This window comes from Euleptes europaea, chromosome 6 (assembly GCF_029931775.1).
Source record: "Euleptes europaea isolate rEulEur1 chromosome 6, rEulEur1.hap1, whole genome shotgun sequence".
NCBI lineage: Eukaryota > Metazoa > Chordata > Lepidosauria > Squamata > Sphaerodactylidae > Euleptes > Euleptes europaea.
Genome location: NC_079317.1, coordinates 25971618 through 25984342, shown reverse-complemented (window position 1 = coordinate 25984342; position 12725 = coordinate 25971618). Strand labels below are relative to the sequence as shown.

The window sequence follows — 12725 nt, the reverse complement described above, 5'->3', positions numbered from 1 at the left end:
TGAACATATTGTTAGCATACGGGCCTGCCCCCCCTCCCGGACGGGATCTGGCAACCCGCTGTGCTGACACTGGACTACTCCGCTGGCCGCGCGCCCGCCCCAAACGCTATGGGATGGCCGCTGCGCGCTCCGTCGTCACAGACTCGGCCGCTCCTGCGAGCGCCGTGCAGCTAGCAGTTAGGAAGCAGATGCAGGGGCAGCCTCCGGTGAACCAGAGGGAAGCCATGTTCCTGTATAGGCTCTATTCCAGCTGCAGCCATGTCAAGAGAAGCAGAATGTCAGGAAATCAGTGTCAAGCACCCCCCCCTTGCAACATCCACCGCTTAATGGGTCATCAGCAGCAATCCAGATATCATGATGAGTCATTCCTCCACCTCAGCAGCAGCGACCCCAGGACTTTTGCACAGATTGCTCCCATTGTTCCTGAATGCTAATCTCGTCAGCAGAGAACTTCCAGCTCATCACAGGTTGCAAAAGTCATTGGAATCAGAATAGATTTCCAAATTCTCATTGCCCTACCCCGGTAGCCACAGCTTAATCCTTTTGTCCCCTTTTGTCACCTGGGAACCTAGGAGGGGTAAAACCCTTCTCCCCGCCCCCAGAAAAACAGTATAACTGGAGTGCTCCCAGCCCATTCGCTCTCTCTCCCTTGGGCCTTCCCCTCCATACTGCCTGGCACTCTGCCAGAGGGGGTGTTCATGCTTGGACACCTAGCCCCCCCCCCCCGTCCCCTTTTTATCCCTAAAAGCTGCATGGAATTCAGGACGGACGACTATGCAAGAGAGGTGCAGTATATTTCCTCCTCTGTCTGCCACATGGCAAAAGTCTCTTTATTCCTCTCTTTGATTCCTAGACTCTGTATGTTATGTGATGTGTATGTGCAGTTTTGTATGTGCGTGTGAACATATAATCTGAGTAAATTCCTTTTAACCTAATTCCATTGCTTCTGCCTCTTTACTGGTCATGGTATGGACTCTGGTAGACAAAGGTTGCATCCCAGCTCAAGTTATGCCCATTGCCGGTTATTGATTCGCTAATTCCCCCATATAACAATTCATAACCGGGCATTTTGGCTAACAGAATTGGTGGAGAAAGCGGGGCAACCCTGTGAGCATTTCAGGCACACAGACGTAGGAGAAAGTCCATTACCTTGTAAATTTGGCAAGGAAGCGTGTGTGTGTATGTGTGTGTGGTTCTAGAGAGCACTATTTTGTGGGTTGGCTTTTTCCCCCCTTCATCTCTGCCCACCACTCGTCTCAGCCGCCCGCCGGGTCACCTTCCCGGCAATGCAAGGGAGACGGGTGTGTGTCGCCCTGGGAACCGCATCTCTTTCTTGAGATTCCCCATTTTGAATGGCTATCTGGGATGGGTTACTGCAGAGTATGTTTTGCACGTAGACATCCTGCACCTACACGTAGGCAAATATCATATCCCCTTCCTGGAAGATCGCTCGATAGGAAACCCCCCCCCCCATTTTGCTAGGATTAAAATACCCGCCCCCAGTTTCTTTTAAGAGGCCAGGAGAGCCCAGATTCTAAACAGCACAGAATCTGCCCAGTGGAAGCCTGCTTAGTAAATAAAGCAGGAGTCCATTTCACACTGGCCAGAAGAGCCAAGAGAGCAGTCTGAATTGTCAGGGACCCTTAGCTGAAGGAGATAGGCAAGGCTACCCCTTTTAAACTGCCAGAGAGCCTGAGTAGTAGTAGTAGTTCCGTTTTGTGCTGGCCAGGTGCCAAGGAAATAGTCTCTAGGGCTGAGCCAAGGATATAACTCAGAACCCCTTTGCAGAGACTTTGCAGAAAGGGCTAAGCAAAGGACATAGCTTATGCCTCCCCCCCCGACTAAAATAGCCTTGCCCGACACAGGTAGGAATCCTGGTGGGTGGCAAGACTTCCCAGAGAGTGTAGTTAGTCTTTTCAGGACTGGGCAAAGTAAATAACCCAAGCCCTGCCGAGACTTCAGTGCCAGAGTGGCCAGTCTTTTCAAAAGTGGGAAGGAAAAATTCCCCACATGGTACAGAGACTTTGCAGACTAAAACAGTCTTGCCAGAGCGCAGGTAAAACAATCCTAGCAGTCTTGGTGAGGCTCCCCAGAGAGAGAATAAAGTCTTACTGGAAACCAGGGAGGTGAACTTTCCTGTGTGCCAACTGAGACAGAAGCACAAGTTAGTGATCTTGCCAGAGGAGGTGCAAGTGCCCGTCTCTCTGCCGAGACCTTTTAGGGAGTTGCCTGATTTTCCAGAGAGTGAGTAAAGCAAACTTCCGAATAAGTGAGGGATCAGGCGACCTAGACTGCCTGCGCTCACCGCCCCAACTTCCCCAGAAACGTGAGGGGTCAGGCGACCTAGACTGCCTGCGCTCACCGCCCCAACTTCCCCAAAGACGTGAGGGGTCAGGCGACCTAGACAGCCTGCGCTCACCAACCAGAATAATAATAGCAGACGGCCAGGAGAGTCCCTTGCAACCGAGGACAGGAGAAGCAAGTATCCTGATTCCTCCCCCCCCCCTGAAACAGAGGACAGGCGAAGCGAGTAACCTGATTCCTCCCTTTTTGGAAAGTGACGGGTTTAGCCGGCGAGCGGGTGCTCAGCTTCCCATAAGGTTCATTTGAAAAATTAAGCCTTGTCAAGGGTTAGGAGGAAGGGACTGAACTATCTGAACCATCTCCGCCGGAGTAGAGCTCCTTAGGGTAACAGCCAGGAGAGGATTAGATTTTTCACGCCATTTCCGCCCGGGGATTGGAAGCCAGGAAAGTAGTAGGGAAGAGGCGAAAAGATTCCTCACCCCCCGTGTATTGGAAATAACCAACAGCACCATGTACAGAAAGCAGCAGAGCCTCCCACGTCTGGAGCGGTGGATGGCAAAACGGGGTGATAGCCCTTGGGAGGAAGGAAGTTTTAAAACTGAAAACCCCTTGAAAACTTTAAAGGAAGCATTGCAAACCTTCTGCGAGAAGGAGAAACCCTCCTCCTCCAAGAAAGACAAGTTCATGGCATGGGGACTGTACACTGCCCTCCATGACTGTATGGAACTGCTAAATGAGAGTAAGGGAGCATTTGACGAGGCAGAACAGCTTGCTGCCATAGTCCAACAACAAGCCGCTGAAATTCAAAGCCTGAAGCTGGAAAAGCAGATGGCCACAGTCTCTCTCGTAGAGACAACTAAAGAAAGGGACTGCCTAACCCTCCAAAATAGAGATCTCAGGATGCAGTTGCAAGATGCACAAGAGAAATCGGCCCGGGCTGCCCAAGCCGCCAGTTACACGGTAGAGCAGTCAAAGAAAAGGCACGAGGCTGCCTCACACGAAGCCTGTGCACAGGAGATCCAAGCTTTAAAACAAAAGTTGGAACTCCAACACTCCCTTGTAAGCACAGTGCGACCGCACCTGGGGGACTCCTTCCCCCTCCATTACGTTTTACCCCCGATAGAGGAGCGCAGCTCTCTGGCCACCCCGGGATGGGAAAACGAACCCCAGGAGCCTGCCCCTCTAAAGCCAGTGGTGACAAAGAATGTCACCACACAACAGGGAAGGCAGGCGGTGGTGACTAAACAGGTCACCGAAGCCAGACCTTGGTCTGGAGAAGAGTTAAAGGCAGCAGTTGCACATGTGGGACCCCTTAACCGGGAAACCGTGGTCACATGGTTGACTACTGCCTCTACCTTGTACCCTACCGCTGATGCAGAAGACCTAACCACCTTGGCCATAAGCTGCACCCCGCCTCACGAGCAAGCTCGGATGCATGCTTTCATATCGTCTCGGGACCTGAGACATATGGAAACAATGCCCTGGATGCGAGAAATGTTAGAGTTCATCCGGATAGGTGAACTAGCCCCAGCCATTTTTTGGGCGGACTATCAAAAACCAGGAGAGGAACCTGAGGCATATGTAATGCGCAAACAGCTCCTGGCACGCTTAGCTAAAATTGTCATTAACAATCAACATGGGGAGCCGGACTACAATGATAAAAACTTCACAGTGCCATTAGTAAACAATTTGGACCCCGACACCACAGTTATTGCCGGCCTGATATCTGTGGGTGACACACCCTGGGAAGGAGTAAAACGGAAAATTTGGGAGGCTGCTAGACTTCTGAGAATAAAACAAGCCCGAAGCGCTGAGAGAAAAAAGCTCCCTCCAGAGCAAATCCAGGCAGTCACCTATTCCAATGACAGCCCCCACTCTCAATTCAGCCCAGATCAGGCTCCGCAGAGTTCACAAAGGAGAGGTTGGAACCAAGTTCAGGAAAAAGAGGCAAGCCGAGGCTGGAGAGAAAGAGGCTCACGTTTTAAACACTCGCAGCCTTCTTCCTCCCATTCTCGGAAACCCTACCCCACAGGCGACTCTCACCCAGCCAACTCCCTTCCAAACGCTCCCCCCTTACCTGCAGAGACAGGGCACAAAGCAGAATTCCCACAGCAATGCAGGTCTTCTGTGTATAAGCCCTCCTCCGCTGCAGGTCAGGATCCCCTTCGATCAATGGCATGGGGTCGCTTGCAAAGCAGAGGGGCAAAAATGGAGAGCTTTTGCATGCAGCCCACAGCGGTCTTACTCCGTGCCCTTGCTGATCTAGACAGCCCCGCTCCAACCACTGACCCTACCACTAAAGGTCTTCCCCTTAAGGGAATGGACAGAATCAAAAGACTAATTCAAACCCAGAACTAGCTAAAAACCTTAATGGAAGTGAACAAGGCTCTGAAATTGGAACTAGCCCATAGGGGGGAAAAAATCCAGGAATTAACAAAACTTAACAAAGAGCGAGATCTGGAGACAGAGTCTCCCCAAGAAAAATCAGGAATCAGAAGCTGCTCTTAAAACCAAGCAACTCCAGACTGACTTTGGCAAAATGAACCTCCAACTAGAAAGGAACAGAGTGGAAACTGAAAATTTAAAATCACAACTGCAAAATGTGCTGGAATGTCATAGAACCACAGAAGTCAAATTAAAAACTCTAGAGAAATCCTACTTAGAAATGGAGTCAAAAATGTTACAAGGTTGCAAAGCGAAAGCAGGATTTCCAGTGGCAGGGGTAGTCGTGCAAGAAACAGGACTGCCTGGCAAATCTCAGGCAGGCTCTCTGTTTCCAAATGCATTAAAAAAGAAAACCCAGCCCAAACCAGCCATTCAGTCAGACCAGAATTCTGACTCAAGTCAGCCTCTTCCTCTTCCCAACCTTACAAGCCTAAATGGGAGAGGATGCAAAGTGGAACCTTCAAGGACCAACGCAAAAACTATGCCTCAGAGCCTCCCAGGACTGAAGCAGCATATTTGGGAGAGCTATTTGCCTTTAGTGCAAGAGAAAGGCTGGAAAGCACGGGTCCAGAACACACCTTTTTTCTTACTGGACCCACTCAATACATGGAAAGGACCACAGCCCTGTTGGAAGGACCCACCACAAACATGGCAAAGTCTTGCATTTGTAGTCTGTTTAACTCTTGCTTTACAGAATTCACTTGGATATACACAGGCTCCTCTGCCTGTCTTCTAAAAGGAACTCTGTATATGCACAGAGATGCAACCTCATTAGGAATATAGTTCGTGTGTCATGATTTTATGGTCCTTAAATATATAGATGTTCGGATAAGAGCTAATACCTCATGTGTTGTAGTTTGCTTTAATCCTTTTACTTTGAGTCTAACGTTTTAAATTCATTCTAAGTTATTGTTGATAGTTCAAATGTTTTCAACTTTGTTTTGCAGCAAACAAATTTATAGAGCTGTTCTAAACAAGCACCCTAGTAGAACAGCTTCTTGGTTTCTCTAATTTTGTGTTTCTTTCTTGAGTGAGTGAAAGTGTGACTGTGTTATCTTGACCTAATTGATCTAGTTTGTGTTATAGCTAGCAATCTGCAGATATATTTCTTATAATCAAGTAACCCATGGTGATCACCTTTAGTTTAATGATTTTTCTATTTGAAGATTTTGCAGTTTTCTTGTATGTCATGACGTGCAGTTGCAATGAAACCTCCCTGGGTCAGAGAAGTCTATCTGGCACAGGAAAAGGATAGTTATGTAACATGTTTTTCTCCTACAGGAAACAGAGTTGTGTGTGTGGTAAATATGATAAATTGATATTTAGGGTACATGCTTTTGTGAAGATCCGGCCAATCTCACAGAAACATCTGCCTTGGTTCCCCAAAAGTACAATGCGGTTTGCGCAAAATTGGCATGGGGCACCAAATGGAAATATGCAAGGGAGCACGCTCCCCCAAGTGCCTGTATGTTTGCAAGGGAAACTAGTATGTGTGTGTGTCAATGCCCCTTCCCACGGTACCTGGGAAAAGGCAAGGAAACCATTTCAGTGTACACATAGGATAAGTTATAAATATAAGGTGAATTTTACTGCACAGTAAAAGTCTCCTCTTTAGTAAATGGTAGTATATTTGTAAACCTAGATTGTGCCTTTTGTAAATATGTGAAAAGTGAATAATGAAGGGGAGAGCCCCGCGTGCTCTGCCCCTCCCCCCACAGCTCCCAGCCCCTCTTCATTCGGTTTTATAGCTTTTATTACTGTGTTGGAGAAACATGAGGGTGAAAGTATGTTGACATGGTGTGGGGGGAAAAATGGTGTTTAGCATATAATAAATAAAAGGATGGCTAATGCTTTGGGACTGCAGCCCATAAGCAGCAGCCAAAAAGGATTGTATTGTTATAAGAAGGTAAGTGAAAAGCTTTGAAGTGTACATGAATAAGATGGTCTTGAGAGTGGTAACTAAAAATAAGGTGGGGCTGCAATCCTAAGTGATGCAGCAGCTGAATGAGTTCATCCAACATGGTAATAATCTAATCCAAGCAATAGGATTCCCCCCCCCCATTTTTATTTTGTGTTCCTCCAAAATGTTAGGGTTGTTTCCAGGAAAACAGCAACCTGGGCTCTTTAGCCCCCTGAAGCAACCCCCAAGCTCTCATTTTAGTTCTTGCCTGTCATGGCAGATCCCATTAATGCAGCTCAATGTACATAGTGCACTCTGCGCATGCCCAGTGGTGCCGCAAAGCCTTCTGGCGCGGGGTACACCTCATGGAAACAATCCTTTCCTCCTCATGTATTCAGAGGAAAGGAGGGGGGGAGAAGATATCCAATCTACTTTTATTTTTGAACCACTTTTATTTTTGAATTTGGAATTTTGAAGTTGAGAAATTTTTGAAGTTTTTGTGCCTGATTTGAAGTCGAATTGAAGTTTTTACTCGATTTGGAGTTGATTTGAAGTTTTTGAATTTGGATTTTTTTTTTTTTAAAGAGAGAAACATCAGATTTTGAGCTGGGTTCATTTTCTTTTGAATTTATTTTTGAGAATGTTGAAAAGCCCTGATTTTTGTTTGTTTCAACCTAGCTTCTTCATTCCCTGGCATGCTAACAAGGCTATCAGGGATATGAAGGGGGGGTGGAGATGCAAACCGCCACTGGAAGGGTCTCTTCCTTCCCCTCTTGTGATCTTGTGATACACATTGCATTGTATTCATTAACAGTCTTGTTTTCTGATCCATGCCAACCAACCAGGAGAACCGGGAAGAAGAGTAACCCCCCACCAATTTTGTTCTGTTTACAGTGTTCAACTTTCTCTCCTTTAAGAAATCTCAATGTTTTATGCATACTACAATGTGTGTACTGTCTTTGGTTATTATGGCAGCCTGCATAAGGCTGCTCCCTGATCTAACTTGCTCAAACACCACTTGTCTCTATCATATGAATACCTGCCTGCTTTGTAAGAACTTAATAAGCAACCAGGTACTCCCTCCCCTTGGGAAACAAGGGAAAGAGGAACAAAATGTCTTCATGCTCTATTTTAGCTTTGCAACTCTCCTCTCAGCAGCAGCTGCTGGATACTGTATGGATGTCTGCTAGCCCCTTTTGACTAGATTTCTCCCTGCAAGGGCCCCTTCTACCGGAAGAGCTGACTGCATTCAGCTCTCTCCGCCCCAATGATTTATTTATTTTATTTTTATTGTTTGCCTTGCTGTAAGGTGCAATGCTAGCGCAAAGCACCTCCCAAGCCATCAATGTGTCTAAGTAATATTGTTAAGTATGCTCCTCCTTTGTTCCTCTATGCCACCTCCAGGCAGGAGGCTCCTGGTCAGCAACAATCCTGCTGCAGCCAGCCTGCGGGCAAGGTGCCCCAAAGGTCACCAAAGGAGGGAGGGTAGTCAACAATAGCCTCTACCCAAGTCATGTGGGTTGAGGATTTACTGGACTTCAGTGACTTTATAGCATTACGCTATTTCTTCTTCGGAATTCCTGCAGCACCTTAAAGAATACCAAAGTTGGTTCCTGCCATAAGCTTTTGTAAGTCAGAGCTCACATCAGATGCACAAAGTGAGGTGTAAGTCACAAAAGCTTACGCTGGAACAAATTTTGATAGTCTTTAAGGTGCTACTGGATTGTTGTTTAATTTTGCTACAACAGGCGAACATGGCTACCTTAATATTTCAAACCTTTACATAATCTGTACCAGCATTCACACACTGAAAAAGTCTGGTGATTACCTTTCACAAAATGGGCAGAACTGCCCACACACAACCCTGACATAAAAGATGTTAGTGGGGAAAGGCCGTGGCTCAGTGGTAGAACGCATGCTTTGCAGAGAGAAGATGCCAGATCTAGCCTTTCGCACATAGCAGGTGTCAGGCCGGATTTTTCTATGCTTCTTTGGAGAGCTGCTGCCAGTCAGGGTGAACAATACTGAGTTAGATGGATCAGTGGTCTGACCCGCATAGGATTAACATGAACCTCTACCACACATAATAATATGAATTCAAAAAGAGCAGCAGTGGTGGGGTGTGCTTTGAAGATTACCCTTAAAGAATAATAACACAACATCCCCCAGTGTCATATAAGCAGATCACAATATGGTACAGAACGTTAGGCAATAAAAATAGGAAGAATTGCGGGGCGGGGGGTGGACCGGTAGAAAAAGTTGTCATGTCCTGAAGCAGTACTGAGTACCACTTAAAAAAAAAATACACTTAGAGAATTTATGGAAAGGAGGCCATGGGTGTGCTGCCTCACTTTCTGTTAATTAATATAAAGCCTGGTTCTTGTAGGTTATCCGGGCTGTGTAACCATGGTCTTGGAATTTTCTTTCCTGACGTTTCGCCAGCAACTGTGGCAGGCATCTTCAGAGGATTAACACTGAAGGACAGTGTCTCTCAGTGTCAAGGGTGTAGGAAGAGTAATATATAGTCAGAAAGGGGTTGAAGATGCCTGCCACAGTTGCTGGCGAAACGTCAGGAAAGAAAATTCCAAGACCACGGTTACACAGCCCGGATAACCTACAAGAACCAATGAACTCTGACCGTGAAAGCCTTCGACAATATAAAGCCTCTTCAGCGGGAAGGAGCCAATCCTCGTGTGTGTCGTCGTCCCCCTCCCCAATAACGTCTAGTCCTCTTCCTCCCTGCCATTCTCCATCCCAGTTAACAACAGTTCTCTCACCTACTTCTAATGCTGCCTTCCCCTACTCTTCCTCCCCCCCCAGCTTTCCCAATCGTTCTTCCCCATCTCCTCCGTCCTCCTTACAGCCCCCTTTCCCTCGCCCTTTAGTCGCCGCCCCTTCCTCAATCGGTCAACAACAGCCCTCCTCGCAGATTACCCCCCCACACACATACACACTGCCTTCCCCACCCTCACAGACTGACTCGGCCCCTCGCACCCATGCCCTGATCCAACCAAGCCACCTTAGTGCCTTCTTTGACAACACAACACACAAAAAGCGCCCTCCCCGTGACCAGCCCCCCTGGACCCCCCCCACAGGGCTCCTCGTGAACATCCCTATCCCCCCCCCCCACACACACACCCGTTTTTAACTCTGCGCCTCCCTCCTGCCCCTCCCTCCCCCCCCCCAGTCCGGCTGACAACAACTCACCGCTCCTCAGCTCGTGCTTGACGGTGAGCTCCCCTTCTTCCGCGGAGCAACGGGAGGGTCCCTCCATTTCCTCGCGGGCTCGCCTCGCTCCTTCCTCTCCCCCCCCCCACGGTGCCGTGGGAGACGGGGGTCACCGCAGCCCGATCGCGAAGTTGATTATTTTTAAAATAAATAAATAAATTATTCCTTCATGTTTTCCAGCGCTCGTTATTTTAAAATAACAGCAATAACAATGAACTGAAACCGCCTACATTGACAAACGATATTTTGAAGGGGAAAAAAAGGGGGGGGGCTTCTTAGAAATCCAGACCCTCCCGTTCTCCTTTCATCCACCCGCCAACCCCCCCATTTCTAGTAAGGGGGGAGAAGGGGGCCAGCCAGGGGCAGGCAGAAGGAGCCGTAATAGCGAAGAGGTTCCAGCTACTCCCTCTCCCCCCCCCCCCACGGCCTCGTTCAGGCAATGCGGGGGGGGGGAGACGAACGCTCATTGGCGCGCGAGGCTACACACAACCGCAACGGTTGGTCAGCGACCGTTGCGTGTTACACCCCCCCGTCCGCCAATAGGCACGCGCCCTGATTGGTCCGGCGCCTGCACCAATGGCCAGCTCGTTCCTCCGTCTCCCCCACCGCGCAGTCTCTCGGGCGCTCCTGCTTGTTTTTCCCCTCCTCCCGCCTTCTAGCCTCGCTCTCTAGTCTCCTTCTGCCAGCTGGGAGTAAATATTTTGGTCCCTCCTTCCGGGTGTGGGCCAGGCCGGTTGCTTAGACACGAAGAAAGGGCGGTAAGTGAGTCGAGCCCTCCGTGCTGTCACTCGTTTGGAAGGGCCTCTCTCCGGGTAAGGTTGCCCTCCTCCAGGTACTAGCTGGAGATCTCGCGCTGTTCCATCTGATCTCCAGCCGATAGAGATCGCTTCACCTGGAGAAAATGGCAGCGTTGGCGATTGGACTCTATGGCATCGAAGCCCCTCCCCAAGCCTCGCCTTCCTCAGGCTCCACCCCAAAAGCCTCCCACCAGTGGCGAAGAGCGACCTGGCAACCCTACCCCTGGGACGTGCTCCCTCTTCCTACCTGAGCATCGATCCAATTTTTTTAAAAGCATATCAAGCCTGTGTTTATAAGGTGCGGAAAGGGTTCAGCACAAGTCTGGTGAAATCACTTGAGATGTTTTAGGAACTAACGTGCAAAGCTATAATTGCCTTTTAGGGTCAGAATGGCATGCAGATTTCCCCCCCCCCCCCCAGCAAGCCTACATTTGAGGTAGGCCCAAAGGACAAATTGGAGTTCAGTGTAGCTTGCTCAAATGCTAGTTTCTGATGTTTGACGACTAGAGCTGTGACCAGAGCGGCTGAGAGCCATCATGGCCCTCAGACAAATTATTATTTACATACTGCATTTATACTGCCTTTTTCCCCAATGGGGACTCAAGCCAGCTTACGTTGTTCCCCTCTTCTCCATTTTGTCCTCACAACCTTGTGAGGTAGGGTAAGATGAGTGTGTGACCTGCCCAAGGTCACCCAGCAAGCTTCCATGGCAGAGTGGGGATTCAAACCTAGTCTGCCACTCCACAATTCTTTTGGGGGGGCCCTCAGACCATATTTGGCCTCTTTCACATTGAGTAGAAGATGCACAAGATGAGTGATTAGAATAAGTTTGCTGCTACTATCAACCAGCGACATCTTGCCAAACTCCTGCCCACCCCCCCAGGCAACCTGCTGTCCTAGAATTCTTCCCAACTCACACTTGGCAGCCCTGCCTGTAACTTATTCCCCATAATACAAATTATAAGCCCCGCATTCATAGTTTAGGCAAAAATATAATACAGGAGCAAAGGGGTTGTTTTCTCAAATGTTAGGCAAATTTTCCTTCTCTTGTAGGAATACAGTCAGAAAAGAGATGTGACCATGTTGTGTGAGGGCTCAAATCTGCTGTTCAGCCTTTAGATTTAAGAAAAGGGAGGCTGCAGAGAGAAAGAGAGCTTCAGGTCAAGAATTGGGCTGTTCCTCTCCTTTAAAACTGGAAAATCAGGCAGGTTGCAGAGCAGTTACTATCTTATTGGAAAACTTACTAGGAAAAGCGTGAGAATCTGTTATTATGGGTTATTTCTTATGCCATATACTCAGTTAATTTGATCCAGCCTTGTATTATCAAAGAAACATCAATGATAAAGTGATGGAAAAAAAAACCTGTCACCTCCATGTGAACAGTACCATGCATCACTGTAATATAATATTAAATTGGTTGACTTTGGATGATGAAACCCACAAAATCAGGCCACCCACAGACAAAGCAGGGGTCTCTACTTACCCTATTCACTTTCTCTATCCTATGCATAGTTTATAAACCCCTGCCATGTCTCACCTTAATCTTTAAACTGACAAGATGTAGGCTCTTTAGCCTTTTCTTAAAGGACAAGTGATCCAATCATCTTGATCGCACTCCTCCATAATTTCTCCAGCCTTGCAATATCTTGTTTAAAGTTTAGTGACTAGAACTGTATACCGTATTCCAAAGTTGCAGTATAGACCTATACAAGAGTGTTACAGTACTGGCTGTTTTATTTTCAATCCCTTTCAAATAACCCCCAGAAGTTTGCCTTTTTGACATTTTTATCAAGCTATCTGCTACACCAGCAAGATCTTTTCCCCTTTCAGTCTCTGCCAGTTCAGAGTTTTTTGCTCCAATATGCATCACCTTGCTTCTATTTACTTTTAACTTCATTTCTATGTTGTTGTCCACTTACGTCCAGAAGGAGATGAATCCCTCATTGACCCCAACATCCTTTCTTAGATTTAAGATTTATATTTTAGATTCTCTGAACATACTGTCATCAGGAGTCATTCCCTCCTCCCAGGATGGTCAGACGTTTTACCAG

At 47.8% G+C, this 12725-nt stretch overlaps 1 protein-coding gene across 1 annotated transcript in view; it reads right to left on the bottom strand.

Annotated features, from left to right (window-relative positions):
- The window catches only part of RPS6KA5 (ribosomal protein S6 kinase A5), a 55546-nt gene extending 45668 nt beyond the window's left edge, over positions 1-9878 (bottom strand). Inside the window, exon 1 of the mRNA XM_056850704.1 lies at positions 9857-9878. The gene's annotated coding sequence lies outside the window, so the exon portion shown is untranslated. The remainder of the gene's footprint in view (positions 1-9856) is intronic.
- Positions 9879-12725: the final 2847 nt, after the last annotated feature.